Here is a 17,671-nt window from a genome sequence, read left to right as displayed (position 1 = left end):
ATATATATATATATATATATATATATATATATATATATATATATATATATATATATATAGGTTCATAGGTTCATACTAGGCTATCTGCCCTGGGACAATTATAAGCCTAGCCCGATTCTGTATGGATAACGCCACCCCTTGATTTGAGTATACTGTGCCCTTTTTAAGGTTTAGTTTACTGTGCCTCTGTCTAATAGTGACATGGGAGTAATCCTTGGGACAAACCTACGATCCCCCATCCACCTATCGAGATTCTTCTTGAAGATATTTAGTGAGGTGCTCTGCCTCACATGAACTGGAATTCTATTCCAGAGCGAAGGGAGCCTCTGGGTTATGAACCTGTCCCTCCAGCAAGTTCTATTTATTTCTGTGCTGAGGTTCAAGTCCCTTGAGCATGTGGCTCTAAGGGATTTAGATTTACTGAGGTGGAGCATGTCCATTAATTCTGGATTTGACATAGCTTTGTATGTCAGGCATAGATCGCCTCAAAGTAGGCGGTATGCAACTGAGTAGAGCTGGAGTATTTTTAACCGAGCAGCATATGGCATCTGTTTGAGACCCTTGATCCTCTTGGTGAGATACTTTTGGGGTCTCTCTAATTGCTGCAGGTGTCAGGTAAGGTACATCCCAAAAGGGTCATTGTATTCTATGATGGGCCTGATGAGGGATGAATAAAGGGGCACGATTACCTCTCTTGATCTAGATGTGAAGCCCTTTGTGATGAGGTGGGCTATGTAGAAGGTCTTTCTAATCACTTTGGCAATGTGGTTTTCAAAGGAGAGATTGCTATCAACTTGGGTCCCCAGGTCGCTAATAACTTTCTCTGTACTTAATGGGTTTCCACCTATGTGGTAATTTGTGGGCACATTGTTTTTGACTATACATTTTTTGGCATTTAGCTTTAAACCATGGCTCTGGCACCAGTTATCTGTCTCTGTGAGACCTTTTTGAAGGATGTTTGTGTCAGCTGGAGAGTCAGTTTGCAGTCATCTGCAAACTTAGTGAGCCATAGTCCTTCCACGTTTGCCTGTACCTCGGAAAAGTATATACCGAACAAGAGTGGTCCCAGGACAGAACCCTGTGGGACGCTACTTGTGACCGGTTTCGAGTCTGACATGGCTCCAGCAACTATCACTCTGTGGGTTCTGTCTTTGAGCCAGTTTGCGACCCATCTTGTGACATAGGGGTTTATATTTAAGCTGGATCGCTTATCTATGATGCCCGAGTGGGGTATTATGTCAAATGCCTTTGCAAGGTACAGATAGGCTGTGTGGACTACCTTCCCTTCATCTATGGCTTTGGTGACTGTTTCGAAGAAGTCAACCAGGTTCAAAAGGCAGGATCTGCCCTTGACAAAGCCGAACTGGGTAGGATCCAGTGTCTGCAGTTCCCCAATGTCTTTGTTTATGAGCTCCATGATGATCCTCTCCATAGCCTTTCAGACTAAGCTAGTCAGGCTTATGGGGCGATAGTTTCCAGGGTCCATAGAGGCTCCACCTTTGTGGAGTGGGACCACTGTTGCTATACGCCATTCTGTGGGCATATATCCTGCAGTGAGGCTGAGATTGTATAGCTGTTTTATTTGAGGGATTAGTTCCTCTTGGAGTTCATGTAGGACGCAACCTGGGATGCCATCTGGTCCCATGGAAGCAGTGTTTTTTGCTTTGGAGAGGGCAGCCTTCACCTGAGCATCAGAGATGTTTGGGAGGCAGCCCTCTGCCGAGATAGATACTTGCTCTTTTGGGGGGGGAGAAGTTTGCACTGAACCTGTCTGCCAGGATATTGGCGATGTCTGTGGGTTCAGTGTATTTTTTGTCATTTAGAATCAACTCAGAGCAAGTCTGGGAGTTGCATCCCAGGTTCCTAACATAACTGAAAAAAGCCTTATGATTGTCTTTGGTGTCCTGTGCATTTTTTTCTCTCTAAGCTGGCCTTGGAGGATTTTATGAGGGATCGTAATTTTTTGCTAGTACTGATCAGAGATGCCTTCCCTATTAGGGATTTTGCTCTGTCATGTAGTAGCTTCCTCCTTCTGTTGTACAGTTTATTTATGGCAGGGGTCCACCAGACTGGATGCCTGCCTTTGGATGATTGGGTCTTGGTTTTGTTTGGGATAGCATGATCCATGCATTCCTGGAGATGTCCGTAGAATGCGTTTATATAGGATTCTGCAGTTTGGGCCATAGTTTCCAATGGCCCTGGGGCCTTGAAGGATTCCACTTTGGTTTTGAGAAGTGAGAAGTTCACTTTTGAAAAGTTTTTCACTGGGGTTTTCTGGGCTGGGGGTGGGGTTGGGAAGTGGACATCCAGTGAAATTAATTTATGGTCTGATCTTACCAATGAGGGATATACTTCTGGTGTGGAGCATAGAGTCCCCATGTTGGTAATGATCAGGTCTAGTATGTTGTCCCCTCTTGTGGGAGTGGTGACTAGTTGTTCCATAGCATTTGAGTTTATAATTTCCAGGAACCTTTGGGCTAAGGTGCTGGGGCTTGAGTAGTGCTCCCAGTCAATGTTTGGGTAGTTGAAGTCACCCAATATAATGGTGTTTGGAGAGATCTTCATGTTCTCCAATGTTTTCAGGAAAGCCGAGTGGGATTCCTGACTTTGAGAGGGTGGTCTGTAGGATGCTATAAACTGAAAAACAGTCTTGCCCACTGTTAGTAGCACATGGATGGTCTCAGATAATTTGTGCAATGCCACTAACCTGGAGGTATGGATATCCTTGATAAATATGGAAACTCCCCCTCCTTTTGTGGTTCAGTCCGGGTTTTGGGGCCGAAAAGCATGATATGAGGTATAGCCTGGTAGTGCTGGGGTGCACTCTGGAGCCTTGAACCAGGTTTCTGTCACTGCACAGATATCGATGTTCTCCATACTGAGGAGAGCTTCGAGTGCATGCATCTTGAGGTTAAGACTTCTGGCGTTAAGCAGAATTACCCTTAATTTCTTGTTCCTTGTGCTGTCTATGGGGGTGGGTTTGACTTTTGAGCCTTGCCTAAAAAAGGCACTATGGGGGTGGCAAGAGCCTTTGCCAATATCTGAAAGCCCAGTGGTGACAGGTGCAAGCCATCCCTAGTGAAGCAACGTGGCTTGTCGAGCATGTCATCCCAGGCTGACAGACACTGGATCCCCTTTGAATGACACCAAAATTTTAGTCAATTGTTAAAATCGATCATTTTGTCTTTGTACTGTGGCATCATTCTAGGTGAGGGTAAGATGCTGCTCAAGGTCAGGCTCATACCAGCCTGGGCTACATGATCAGAGAGCTCTTCTATGTCTCTTTTCATGTAGTCCAGGGAGGTACGTCTCAGGTCATTCACACCAGCATGTACAATGACTGAGTCATATTTGTATTTGCTTTGGAGTGACCTGAGTGCTTGTATTATGTGGCGGATCCTAGCACCCGACAGGCAGCTCACCGTGACCTTCTCTTTATTCAGCCTGGTGAGCGGGACGTCAGTGTGTCTGACAATAGAGTCACCTATTACAAGAGTATCAGGTGTGTTATTCAGCCTTAAGAGCTGTGGCTGCTTGGCACACTGACTTTGTGGGCTATGTGTTGTGCGTGTTTTGTTTTGAGGTAGCGTTTGCTTGGATGTCTGCTTTGGAGGTCTCTGTTGCTTAGGTAGATTTTTATTTAGAGCCTCTGAGTATGCTTTTGTGTATTTATGTGTTTGGTTCGCTGATATGGTGGGACTATGTGATACTGGAATTGTGTTGTGTGAGGTTACCTTCTCCTCCTGACTGGTTACACCAGTATTGAGATGAGAGAGCTCAGCCTCCAGTTTAGCTAAATAGTTGCATCTCTCACATATATTTGAACCTGTTTGGAGGAGGAGAGGGTTGTCCGTGTACATGAGACAGTTGTAACATTGCCTCAAAATTCCCAGATTCACCAGCTGGACTGGAGAGTAAACCATTGACTGACCTTTGGACATGCTAGAGTAATATAGGGAAACTGAATTTAAGACGGACCAATAGAGGGCAGGGTAATCGTAGAGAGTATAAGAGTAAGTAGTGCTTATGGTTTAATAGTGCTAACTTGTAGGATTACTTAATTGGACCAGTGAAGGGCCTTAGAATGAGAATATGGTGTTTAAATTGAGAGATAGAGCAGTTCTAGGGGGAAAAGTGAAGACCAGACTTTGTGGAGCCAGGAATAGTTTAAACCCAATTAGGCGGTGCTGCCCGCTGTTGCGCTATGCACAAAATGCGCAAAACCGCTCAAAAGAGGGTTTTAAGAGAGGAAGATGAAGGAGTTAGGAATTGACCCACAATGGCCAATAAAACTACAGTTTCAAGTCAGTAACCACTCCCACAGGGGCAGGCAGGCTGTTCAATGTTTTTCACTGCCACTGATCAACAGAGAGACTTCCCTTTAGCCCAAGCAAAAAATGCCATGCACACCAGTTAACTAGCCTATATTGATCATGATGTCCGATACAAGTATAGCAGTGTTCCTCAGAACACCTCCAGCAGATGTTACAGTGTCAGGATAGTGTGTGTGATTGCCATCATAGAGTGTGGATATGTCATAATAACTGTACAAGTGTGTTTGTACAAAACCATCTCTGATCAATCTAAATCACATATGTTATGTCACAGACATGAGATTACTGGTGGTATTATTCTGATATTGTCCAAGATTATGGATGCTTCTTTTACTGTTGCCCATGAGCCTTTAACTGTATCCCACTTGCTGGAAACCTCTGCTGAGATTATACTCATATTCAGGCAAATCAGTTTGCACAGCTTCACAATATTCACCCTACCCCAGTTGTATATAACATCCCTGATAGATTCCTCTGCATTATTCATGCAAGGATGCTTATCTCACACAGGCATCTTCCCCATTGTTATGTCACCTTATGTGACAGTCACATAATACAGATTTTCACTGTGCAGTCCATACTGTACTATTATAATATGTGATTGGCGTTTCTGTTACAACTATCTTCCACTGACATGCCCTCATTTGCTGTGCATTAGGTAGTTTCACCTGTTTTCTTTTCTTGTGTTCATTACTACAATTCATCTGTGTGTCCCTATTCAGTACACACACACTTCTACTGACCTAAACCTTGTCACCACAATAAACAGAACATGTTGGAGGGATATATTCCAGTCCCAGAGACTTCCCATACTCTGGAACAAACTACCCATTCATGTCAAGCAAAGGTCCTCATTGGCCCTCTTTAAAAAAATCTTGATGACTGGATGGGAAATAGAAAATAAATCCCTGGGATCACTTCTATGGCACTGCTTGACAGGGGCACAGGAAAATAATTTTCTTGGGTGGCGAAAGCCAGGGAACCTTTTTGGCTAGGCTTATTTAGGCCCCAGGGCTGATAGCCTAGTACCTACCTATGAACCTATGAGTGTTTATTTTACATGGCAGTCCATGTACTCTTACAGATCATTCACATCACTTCAGTACATAATGTCTGGAATGGGATTTCACAATAATCTTCACTGTGTACACTGTCCTGTACTGTGTTTGGACCATATACATAACTATATGCTAAGTCCTGGTAATCATTGTGGCATTCCATGCAATCCGACTAACCTACTGTGCTCTGAGGTAAACAGGTTTGCTATTTGTGTTCCTACAACACTGTTGCTAGCCATGAAACCAAGCTTATTTATGTTTAAATGTGGAGCACGGCATGAAAATGTAATTAGTGCTGCTGCTCACCGTGCATCACTGAGCACACATGTAAATTACATGTAAGCTTTACGAGAAGCCTACACAGAGTTTGTTGTCTCCTATCTTATATGTTTTATTGCATGTTGATTAATTGATTCTGCTTTATTTCTGCTGCTTATTAATGTCTTTATCTACTTTGTTTTATACAAGATATGTAATTATTTTTACTCAAAAGTATGTGGCTGAAAAGGATACAGTTTACATCAATAACATAAAATGCAATTAATTAAATAAATAAATTAAGAGCTGTGGTCAAGAGCTTAAGGAAGCTGTAAAAAGAGGGGAAGGCATCACTGCTATGGAGGTGTTTCAAGATAATGATAAGGACAAAAGGCTGGGCATTTAAGAAATGAAAAGAAGGGGTGGAGAGATGAAGATGGCACAGGAGACGAAGGCTGCAATGGAAGTGAGGTGACAAAGACACAGACTTAAAGATAGATGGCAAAGGATGTGAGAAGAGGAACACATATGTCTTTTGCATATAGCAGTTAGAAAGAAGGGTTGGACACCTTTGGCCAGATTGAACAGACGTGCAGGTCTTAGAAGTCTGGAAAAAAGCATAGTTAGTGAATGAGCACTCTGGCCTGCTCAGTCTTTACAAAGGAAAGCAAGAGAAAGGTAACTGGACAGAGTGGTGACCACAGCAGAGAACAGACATCAAGTCAGATCTCAGGGAAAGTAAAGTATAGGGATTCAATAAGCTAAATCCCAAGCCCCTGAAGAATCTGGCCAGTGTGAAGATAGATTTCCAGCAAAGCAAAACAAAGTAAAGAATGTGCCTAGGGACTGCAATGCAACAATTGAGGTACAGCTGCACAATTGTGTGTGTGTGTGTGTAGGGGGGGGGGGGGTCCAGAGAAATGTAGTCATGTTAGCCTATGGGCAGTAGCAGGAACTATTTTGGAAAGAATTGTTAGGAATAAGCTGCATGCTTTTCTAGTCAACAATAATCCCAAGACAAAAAAATCACATTGGTTCACAAACAGAAGATGACAGACGAAAAAGACACAGCTTGTCTGGGCTGAGCAGGGAGTTTCAGTCAAACCTGGAAAGCAGAGAAGGTGCTGGAAAAACTGGAAAGGATGGAGTTAGGATCAAGACTAAGGAACTGGAGTGATGCATGGTTAAGTTGAAGGACAAAGAGGGTTTAGGTGACAGAGACAATTTCAGTAGTAAAGGAAGTACCATGGAATCAGTTCAAGGACCAGCACTGTTCAATGTATTCAGTTACAACATATCTGAGGAAGCTCATAAATTAATCATCCTGTTTGCTGAAGACAAAAAGTTTGGGGCAGAATTGCAGGACTGGAGTGGATGCTGAGTCTATAGAAGGATTTAAAAATTCTAACCAAAATGTAACAGATGTGATTCACCACAGACAAATGCAAAGTAATGCACTGGGCACAGCAGTGCTGGTATAAAACATCAGTTGAGGGGAGTAGAACTGATAGAAACTGAGCAGGAATAAGAACAGGGAGTATTGACCACTGTGGACTAAACCAGCTGGACCAGAGTGAGACAGCAAGGCAGCCAGGGATGTAGGAGGAGAGAAGTGAATGGGTGGCTACCCAGGTGCCAGCTTGCACTGGGCACCATTTGGGTATATTGTTTATTTATTTATTTATTTATTTATTTGCTTATTTGCTTATTTATTTATTTATTTATTTATTTATTTATTTATTTATTTGTTTATTTATTTGTATGCAAACGGAGAAAAAAGGCTTACTTTGAACTTCATGTAGCTTTCATTTGTGATTTTCGTGACTTTCCATCTGTGGTCCCTAACCCTTTTCTAAAATAAAATGCTAGTATATTCTTATATTTAATGTAAAAGATGCATGTGTGTTGCACCTCCATTCAACTTGCTTGTTTCTGAATTACCTTAAGTGAATGTGTGCAATTCAGAAAGAATCAGCTGATTACAGACACTGCAGTTATGCAGTTATTTAAAGAAAATTAGACACTGGATGTGTACAAGAAGCATCAACAATAAGAATTAAAAGTTAGTGACGTTTTTGACTCAACTTCTTAATTATTTTTTTTTTTTTTGTCAGTCCAAGGGTGGAAGCACTAAATGGATCACAGACCAGGGCTCATCCCAAACTTACAACAGCTCTGGTGGCCCAATAACATCAGTTTACCAACAAATTCTTCAGATATCTCTTCAAGGAATTGAAATGCAAAAGCGAAGAGTCAGATAGAATGCTTCTGTTATTCCAGGTCCTGATTGGGCCATGCCTTGAGTAATATGTATAGTCCTGTAGGTCATACCAGCAGAGTGATATCAGGTAAATAATTCATTTAAAAGTAACCAGAAGTGTGCATGGGATGCAGTGAAAGAATGTAACTGAAATTTATAGAAATAAAGCTTTTCTCTCATAAGGCTAGAGGAAGTAGGTGGGATATAATAGAATTGAACAAAATCATATCATGTAAATCTGAAGGAGCTGTCTTTAACAGAAATAACAGATGTAAAGATGATACAAGCACAGATTTTAGGAATCAATTACTATGTGGATCTACAAAAACTTTTCTTCATGGGGACAGTTGTGGTCTCATGGACTGGGTGACCAGAATGTCTGGTGGAGTTGGAACCCATGGAGGCGTTCAGAAGGGCATGGAAGAGGACAAGAGCTGAGAAGGAAGACAAGAAAGGAGAGGTAGTAGAGTGCTGAATACACTTAAAAGACAGACTAAAGGCTTTCCCTCTGTCATTAAGCAGTTTTAAGATAATGCAAAAGTAATGTGTAATGGCATACAATAGAAAGGAAGTTGACTGGCATTATACACTAGTTACAGCCTTTCAAGGCAATGTGATTCCTCTTTGTGGGTCATTTTCTGCTATGTATTCAAGGCACTATATGACAAGTTGCAGTACAACGGAACCTGTATTCAGGAACTGTAACTTTCAGGTCAACAAAAAAGGGAGGGGGTGGGAAGATAATTCACAAAAATAGCTCTGAGTTCCATGGTGCCAGTTTCAAATGTCTCCCATGACAAGTAATCTGTCTGAATGGGAATGAATGTCACAGTGACTGCCAACTTTTCTGTATAACTGTATCTTTGCCCCAGTTTTTGCTATGATAGTGATATAAATTTATGCAAGGGACTCTCTCAGGCTGTGCACAATAACCATTTAACTCCTCATGAGGATAAGAGACAAACCTTCTGATGTTATTGTTTAATGCTACAACAAACCTTATCTAATACTGTAGATGGTATATTCACTCTGTTCAGGTGTGAACATAGCAGTGATCCATTCTCAGCAAGGAAAATTTGTAAGAGTAATGGGAAACATGTCTTTACATTTTCATATGAGTTCATTTAGGATAAAATACATAACTACAGTAAATTGCTCATATTGAATCTATTATCTAATCAGAAAAAAAGACATAAAAGGCATCTGTTATTGTATATAATGCTGCCCACTATGAAATCTGTTTGTGTATTTGTCTACTTAGGCACTTTGTATTTTTAGCTGCATATCACAGTTTAGAGACTATGCAGCCATTTTTGAGGCTTGTAGCATTTGTGAGAAGGGAGTTGGGGAGGGAGATGGTGCTGCTTGTGTTCCCTCTCATATCTGACCAATCAATGTGAACTGAGACAGGATTCCCTGCCCTGCATTATACAATGTTGATGAGGTTTCGACTATGAGAAAGTGTAGAATATAGGATCTAATTTTAATTCTCTAGTGTTGACTTTTTTATCCATTGTCTCGAAGATGGTCAGTGTAATGGCACACACTGTGCCTTTTATAGGGACCACTGCTGATATAGGCAACCCCACATGCAAAACACAATAAATTACTACTCATGTGGTCCAGCCTTAGAGCTTCCCCATATTTCAATTTTCTAAGCGCTGCAACAATTCCTTTTTCATGAAGAGGAGTTAAGCATCCTAACTTATCCCTTCTTCTCATCTAAAGCACATTTCTTCATTTCATTACAGAACAATAAACCCAATAAATATGAAATCAGTGAGCCAGCACCAGCATATGTATCCCCTCTTCTACAGAAGTTTCCGTGTTCCATTACAACTACCACACAGATCAGCCTTATGTCAGAGTCTTTTGGCATGTTGTACATTATTTCACTTTTTTTTTCTTGCCTTCTGGGAAGTTTTAGACTCAATAAAGCCAGACATGAAGCTTTGAAAACTTAAGTGTGTTTAGCATAGCTAAGAGTGAACTTTGAAAGCCACTGTCACACATCTAAAACATTTTTGTAGGGGGCAAAGAACTTGTAGACCTTCACACCCTTGTTACTTACATTATCTAGCTCTGAGATCATTGCATATCAAAGAAGAGGGAATACTCTGAGATACAGCAGTTTCTGAGTTAGTGTGCATATTTCTCCATAACTGCATTAAAATTCTTACATTTTTGAGTATTGTAGTTATCCTCTTTCAACAAACAATGATAACTCTTTTTCTTATAAAGTTTTACTTTCTTGTAAGTCTCACCTTCCTAAATAACCTTTAATTCTTAACTCCAATAAATAATCTCATCACATTAGTATTACAAAACCTAGGTGAACCTGTTCATTGGTTTATAGGTTCACAGGTGTGCACTACGCTAATAACCACATGGGCCTTTCTAAGCCTAGCTATGCATCCCAAATCTCTAACAAGTTATGGTACCCTTGATAAGTGTAAGCGGGGGCTTGAGAGGTGAAACATTTACAAGCAGGGGCCTGGGAGAGGAACCATTTACAGGCTGTCTATCTCCATTAGAGAGATAGATCATAAACCAGGGATGAATTTTCTGTTCTCCATCCAATTGTCCAAGTTACACTTGAATTGGGTTATGAAGGATCTCAGCTTCACATCGATGGAGACCCTGTTCCAGAAAAGGGGTAGTATTTTGAATTCATACCTGTCTTTCCAACAGGTCCTATTTATATCAAAGGGAAAGTTTAAGTCTTTAGAATGGGTAATTCTGGTGCTGTTTGTTTTGTGGATATACAGGAGGTCTATCAAAGTGGGGTCTGACAATGCCTTGTATGTCAGGCATAGATCTCCCCTCAACAGCCTGTAGGAGGCAGAATACAGGAATAGAGCCTTGAGGCAGTCTGCATAGGATACTTACACCCTGTATTCTTTAGTGACTAACCTCTGTGGACATTCCAGTTTTTGGATGTGACTGGTTTATGTACCAAAGGGGACATTGTACTCAATGATAGGTCTTATGAATACTGAATAGAGTGGAACAATGATCTCCTTAGATCTAGATGCCATACCTTTGTTTATAAGTTGCACAACATGAAATGACATCCATGATGGTCAAAGGCTAGATTACTGTCTATGTGTATCTCCAATTCTCTGACTATTGGGTTAACTTTTAAGGGTGTGTTGTCAATATGTAAGCTACCAGGCTTGGATGACTTCCTGAGGAATACTATTATGTATATCTTAACATTCAGTTTTAGTTCATGTCTCTGGCAGCAGTTTCTTGTCTGTGTCTGCCTTTCCTGGAGAACATTTATGTCAGTAGGGGATTTTACAACTGCTCTTAATTTATGATCAATTGCAAATTTATTCAGCCAGTGGCCCTTGAATTTAGCCTTGACTTCAGAGAAGTAAATGCCAACAAGGAACAGCCCCAGGACTTATCCATGAGGAACTTGACTTGTGACTGGCCTCTTCTCTGAGGTGGACGCCACAATTCTAACTTCCTGGGTCCTTTCTGTGAGCCAGCTGGCTATCCTGTGTGTGACATAAGGGTTTATACCTAACCTCTTGAGTTTGTCAACAATGCCTTGGCCAGGTCAAAATAGGTTGTATGAATCATTTGACCTCATCCATTGCTTTGGTGACCTTCTCAAAGACGCCCACGAGGTTGAGTAAACATGACCTACCCTTGGTGAACCAAACTGGGTTGGTCCAGTGTCTGGAAGTTACCTATGTCATTGTTGATCATTTCCATGATAATTATTTTCATGGTTTTGCATATGAGACTAGTAAGACTTATGGGTCTGTAGTTTCCAGGGTCTGTAAATAGCCCACTTTTGTGCAGAGGGATGATTGTTGCTGTCCTCCTTACATGAGCCACAAAGCCTGTTTGGAAACTACAGTTAAAGAACAATTTTCAGAGGGCCTGATGCATCATGTTTCATGTTATTTAGAAGGCATCCTGAGATATTGTCTGGACCCATCAATGCAGTGAGCTTGGCCTTAGAGAGAGCATTGAGGGCCTCTTATGTAGTGATAGTAGGGGGAGTTATACTTGATGTTATTTCCTGATGGGAGGTTGAGGAGGAAACAGGAGTAAGGTTAAAGCTGAATTTGTCTCCCATAGATTTGCTATATTATCTGTCTCAGTACAGGTGGCTTCATTATCAATGAGCTCTGCTCATAGTTGTGTATTGCCTTTGAGGATGCAGGCATAGCAAAAGAATGCCTTCTGGTTGTTCTTGGCCTGAGAGCCCACATTTAACTCAAATTTGACATTGGTAGACTTTATTTGTCCTCTGAGTTGTTTGTTTAGTTTGGTGAGAGTACTTTCATCCTGATGGGTGCTACACTTCCTAGTTTTTGCCATGATTTTCTTCCTTCCTTCTGCTATAGCCTGTCAATATAGTGACTTCAAAAGGGTGGCTGTTTTTTTGAGTAATTTCTGGACTTCCACCTGCTGGGTACAGCTGCCTCTGTGCAGCCAGTATCATGCTTGTATAGGGCTTCTGTGAACAGTTCCATGTTGGCACCAGTATTCTCAGGGTTTATGGGAGTTGAAATTTTGCCACGTTATCAATTAATAATAGGAAGTTAGCCTTAGAGTAGTTCCTGAACATTCTAGGGTTAACGTGAGGTTACAAGTTTTATTTTTCTTCATAGGAGACCGTTTTATGGTCGGAACTTACCAGAGAAGACATTACATTATGGGATGTGCAGCACTGTCCAATATTAGTGAGGACTAAATCCAGTACATTTACACCCCTGGTCAGCATATTGGCAATGAGGTCCAGGGAGTTTGTGTTTACAAAACTGAGGAATGTCTGTGCCTCCACATTTGGTGTTGTATTAGATTCCCAGTTAATAGAGGGGTAATTCATTTCGCCCACAAATATGGTATTCAATTGGATGGTGAGTGTTTTCAATAAGTTTAAATACATATTATGGGTTTCCTGGGTCAAAGGAAGTGGTATGGGATTTTGCCTATGATGATGTGAAAGCAGAGAAGCTCAAGTACATTGTCCTGTTTGATCAGCCTTGAGATAGATTTATTTTTTTATGTAAATCGAGACATCTCCACCTTTAGTCCCTGTATGTGTAGTAACTGGTCTAAATGTGTGGAAAGCATTATAACCTTATACTGCTTGTGTGCTCTCCTTGACTTTAAACTACGTCTCAGCAATCACCCAGATGTCAGCATCCTCTAGGGTGAGAGAATGTTCGTTAGCTAAGCACCTTCTTGCTTTCCTTAAAATCCCAGTTCATCAGTTAAAGATAGACATTCCAAAGATTTTTTATAACTTTATTTTAGTTATTTAGAAATAACTTGACATATTTATGCATACTCCTATTATGGTTTCATGTGAGCAAATTCTGTATATAAAAATTTTTTACGAAGTAAACATTTTGACTTGAGGAAGTAAGTTTACCAACTCTGGAATTTGCCATCCCTAGATACTTGATGGTCTTCATCATCAATTCATCATGATAGCCAGTCAGATTGTCATACTGAACCTCACAGGTTGTTTATGCTCATTAAAATAGAAGGTATTGAAATACTGAATGAATAAGATATTGGACGATTCTGACAGCTTTAACAGTTTGACCTAGTGCTATTGTCAAAAGAATAGTCAAATATTATAAAGAAAAATGACAATCGTTCATGTGTATAACAAAAACTTATTACTTAAATTTTACATTATACAAGTTACAGGCTTACAGCAGTTATTGACAGTCAACACAAATGAGAAAACCAAATTGTGTTAAGTAACATCAATCACCAATAAATGTTTCAAATTCAACGTCTAGTGTTCATGCAAATACATAATAATTAATCAGGATTGTTTAAATTTGTACTCTTGCTGAGATGAGACAGTTTTCAGTAGCTGACGATCGTTGTGAATAAACTCACAGAAATCACTGCATGACATGCTGAAATCTATCTTCACCATTAACTCTGCTTTTACCAAATCTGTGTTTAGTCTGTTTCTGCTGTCAGACCAAAGTTAATTTTATTATGCTGAAAACTCTCTCACAGAAAGCATTTGAGATCGGGATTGATAGAATGTATGAAAGAATATGAAGCAGGTGAATGCCTTTTGGAGACAATACACTAAAAAACATTACACAGCTATCACTGGCCTGTGTTGTTGACTGTACAATGTTGATTTTAACTTTTAAAAGAATGCAAAATTCTTCATACAACTTGTCAGTATCAACAGTCATGCCTTTAACATGTTCAATTATTGTCAGCATATCTTGCCACTGGATGTCATTGTCTAATGTGAGAAAAGTAAAATTCTTGAAAACAAATTCATCATAGTTATACCATTTCTGCAAATATGACAAACAGCGATCAAAAAAATGAGTTGCTTCCTATTCAAATTTTTGTTTCATTTCTGTAGTCACAGCATGAGACTGTAGTAACTGATAGGCCAAAGAACCATAGAATTTGTCACTTTGAAGCTGTTGTAGCTTGCTTGCATTTCACACTTTCCATAATGGCCTACAGTTCAGCAGCTGTAGTTACATTTGACTCCAAGCATCAGATGGCATCATCAAAAACAGTCATAACATTGTGAATTAGATAGAGCGAACACTAAGGTAGAATATTATCACTGTCACAAGAAAACCCATCCCATAGCAATGCTGCAACTTCATCTTGACCTTGAGATGTAAAGTAAGACTTTAGTGCTGTTCAGCATGACAATTATCTGTCAATAGCAGGCAGCAGACTTAACTAACGTATGTTCACATAGCATAGCAGTTACAGTATTCCATTTGCAAAATCTCAAAGAATTTCTTAAGTTCATCAGATTTTTCGGGCAACATTTGAGAATGAATTGTAAGTTTTCTGATAACAAAACTGAAAGCCTTTAATCCAGACTTCACACAGTTGTTGAGGATATGACATTTGCAATTTCCTTGTGTCAAATTTTTGTCCACAACATGCAACTACTGAAATACTGACACGTGTTTATGGATACATCGTCTGCACTGTATGAGATGACCAAATCTAAACATAGGCTATTAGCTGCAATCTTCTTTTTGCTTTTCCCAGTTAGGTGTCACCACAGTGGATCACCTGCCTGCTCATGATTGGCAGTGGAGTTTTATGGTGTCGAGTTGCCAGCCTGGTGCCCAACCTTCCACAGAAGGCGCACACACGCACACACTCACACCTAGGGCCAATTTAGTGTCCAATCCACCTACTGCATGTCTTTGGGATGTGGGAGGAAACCCACGCAACCACAGGGAGGACATGTAGACTCCACACAGAAGGCACCCCAGCTAAGGATCGAACTGGAGAACCTCTTGCTGTGAGGCAGCAATGTTAACCACTGCATCACCGTGGCCGCCCAAGCTATTAGCTGAAATGATATCTTTAATTCTATCAGCAATTGCTGTACTGGTTTTATCGTTATCTTGATAAAAATGCATGAGTCTGCTCTTTACACCTTTAGTTCTCAAGAAGTAGCAAATGCTCAATGGAAATAACTTCTTGTTGCCTTTGTCTGAAGCATCTGATCCATTTCCAAGATAACTAGCAGGTTTAACAGCATTGAAGCAAAATTCCTGCGCTTTCAGACCCAGTATGTTTACAACGCAACTTTTTACTTTTGTACAGCCACATGAAATTTTAGAAGCTGTGGTTGAACTGGGAATAGTTGTGATAGAAGCTTATTGCGATAGTCTTGCCTTTTGTACCTGTGGTGATGCATAACACCATGACACATAGTGGTTAGTTCTGCTGCAATAATACAACAAAAAAAACAGAAATCGCATGAGACTGCATTTGTGTTAATACCACATTCTTGTGCTTGGATGACTCAGCATCTGTTGTAATTGCCTTTTCCCCCTCATGTTTGACAGCAAAGGACTGTCGAGAGAGTGTGCAGTTTGCTGTATGATCATCAATTTTTGATAACTATGAAAAATCCTAGGTGATTCACTCTTGCTTGAAAACACACAGCCTTCTCTTCTTTGGGCTCAGACTCATAAAACAGAACTAAAAAAATCTTCCCATAAGAATAAGACAAAGTTAATGATACCTAAAACATACTTCCAGCACTTTAATATGAGTCCAAAACATTGCCACTGAAGCCGAAACCATAGCATCATGCCCTGAGTCTGAATAAATGTATAGTCTACAACAGCGTACTGCTACTACTTTGTATAGTCCTGTAGCAAGTGTATTTGCCATATTGTTCAGTTATTGTTGCTAATAATTACTGTTAAATGACACAATGATTCATGAGTCTTTTTCTTGAAAAGATGAAGATATACTTCAGTCAAATTTACACATTCACCAGTACAGGAAATAAGTAAATAATGTCAACACAGACCTGTGATTCATACCGCTCTTGACAATATGAATGGACTATATAATCCTTAGGAAATTGTTGGCTGTCCATGCTGTGAGATATTTTACAGTATTTTTGATCTAAATATTACATCCTTAGACATCCTAAACAGCTCTGTGGAGTATACCTATAAACATCAGTGGGGGATTTACATTCCTCATTTAATAGTGAGTGCTTCTTCTTCACACAGAGCATATGGTGGTGGAAGGGTTTCATGGTATTACAGACACCAGAGATACTCCATCTCTGGGGCACAGTTGACCATATTGTATATTATAGCAACTACAGTCCCCCCCACTACGTCATATAAAGATTTAGTTATCCTGACCACTGTCATCATATGTCATTAAACCATTTTAACTCAGTAGCCTCACACAGTAGAGCTTTGAATAATCTACAGAGACACAACTAAGGTGAGGCAAAGGGAGGGGCTGACCAGGGTGTAAGTTGTTATGGGCATGAATGGTGGTTACCAGAGGAGAACAAGTGGAGAACTGGCATTCATTTTACAACCTGCAGGTGATACTGAAGCTTCGTAAGTGAATACATTTAGCAGCTGTAGCAAAGAGCTTATGCAGTCTCCTTGCTACTAACAAACACACTATGCTGCAGTATCTTAGTGCATTAATAACTGTAGCAAGTAGCTTGCAAAAGTTCAGATCAGAGTTCAGTGAGTTGTTTTTTTTTTTCAGGTTGATAGGTGCTAGTCTTTTAGTATGGGGAATGCCCCGGCTATCAGAGGTCATAGCAATGGCTCTGGAGTAATTTAATTATACATGGGTCAAAGCTATGTTATTGATATAGAGGGATAATACCTTCACTATGGCCCTGGTGTCCTGACTTAAGTTAGCATCTCTGGTGCTTGATGTTGAGGCAGGGAGGATGAGTGGGCCTGTCCTGAGTGGGTGGGAGCATGTTGGGCAACCCTTTAATAGGGCTCTGGTGGAAGTCAGAGTTTAGACAGATGATGCTGGGTTAGGAAGCTGGAGGACAGAAAAGTGTGACTGTGCTAAGGAATGCATGTTTATAATCACTCCTCTTTGCCTCCCCAATTTAATGCCAATGTGTCTTCTCCTGGACAGATATGTAGAGCTGAAAAAAGCCAGGCAAGCAGCAGGGATGATTTTGCAAACGCTGCTCTTTTCAAGTCTTGGAACACTGCTCTCCCTCATTCTGTTGGTCTCAAAATGGGGGGGGGGGCGGTAACAGTACTGAGTACAAAACTCTCCCCACCGTTGTTTCTTTCCCAACAGCATTCCCAGAATGGATGGGAGGGGTAGATCTGGGCAATGAGACATGTTGTAATATAATAATAAGGACAATGATATTCAGCTATGCAACTGATGATCACAAATACAGTCTTGATAAAAAAAAAATACAAAAATACCATCAAAGAATATTTTCAACATTCAGAACCTAGCATTTT

Source organism: Protopterus annectens, chromosome 4.part1 (assembly GCF_019279795.1).
Source record: "Protopterus annectens isolate FY-2018-M chromosome 4.part1, PAN1.0, whole genome shotgun sequence".
Taxonomy (NCBI): domain Eukaryota; kingdom Metazoa; phylum Chordata; order Ceratodontiformes; family Protopteridae; genus Protopterus; species Protopterus annectens.
The sequence above is the reverse complement of the archived record's forward strand: the minus strand, read 5'-3'. Positions refer to the sequence as shown.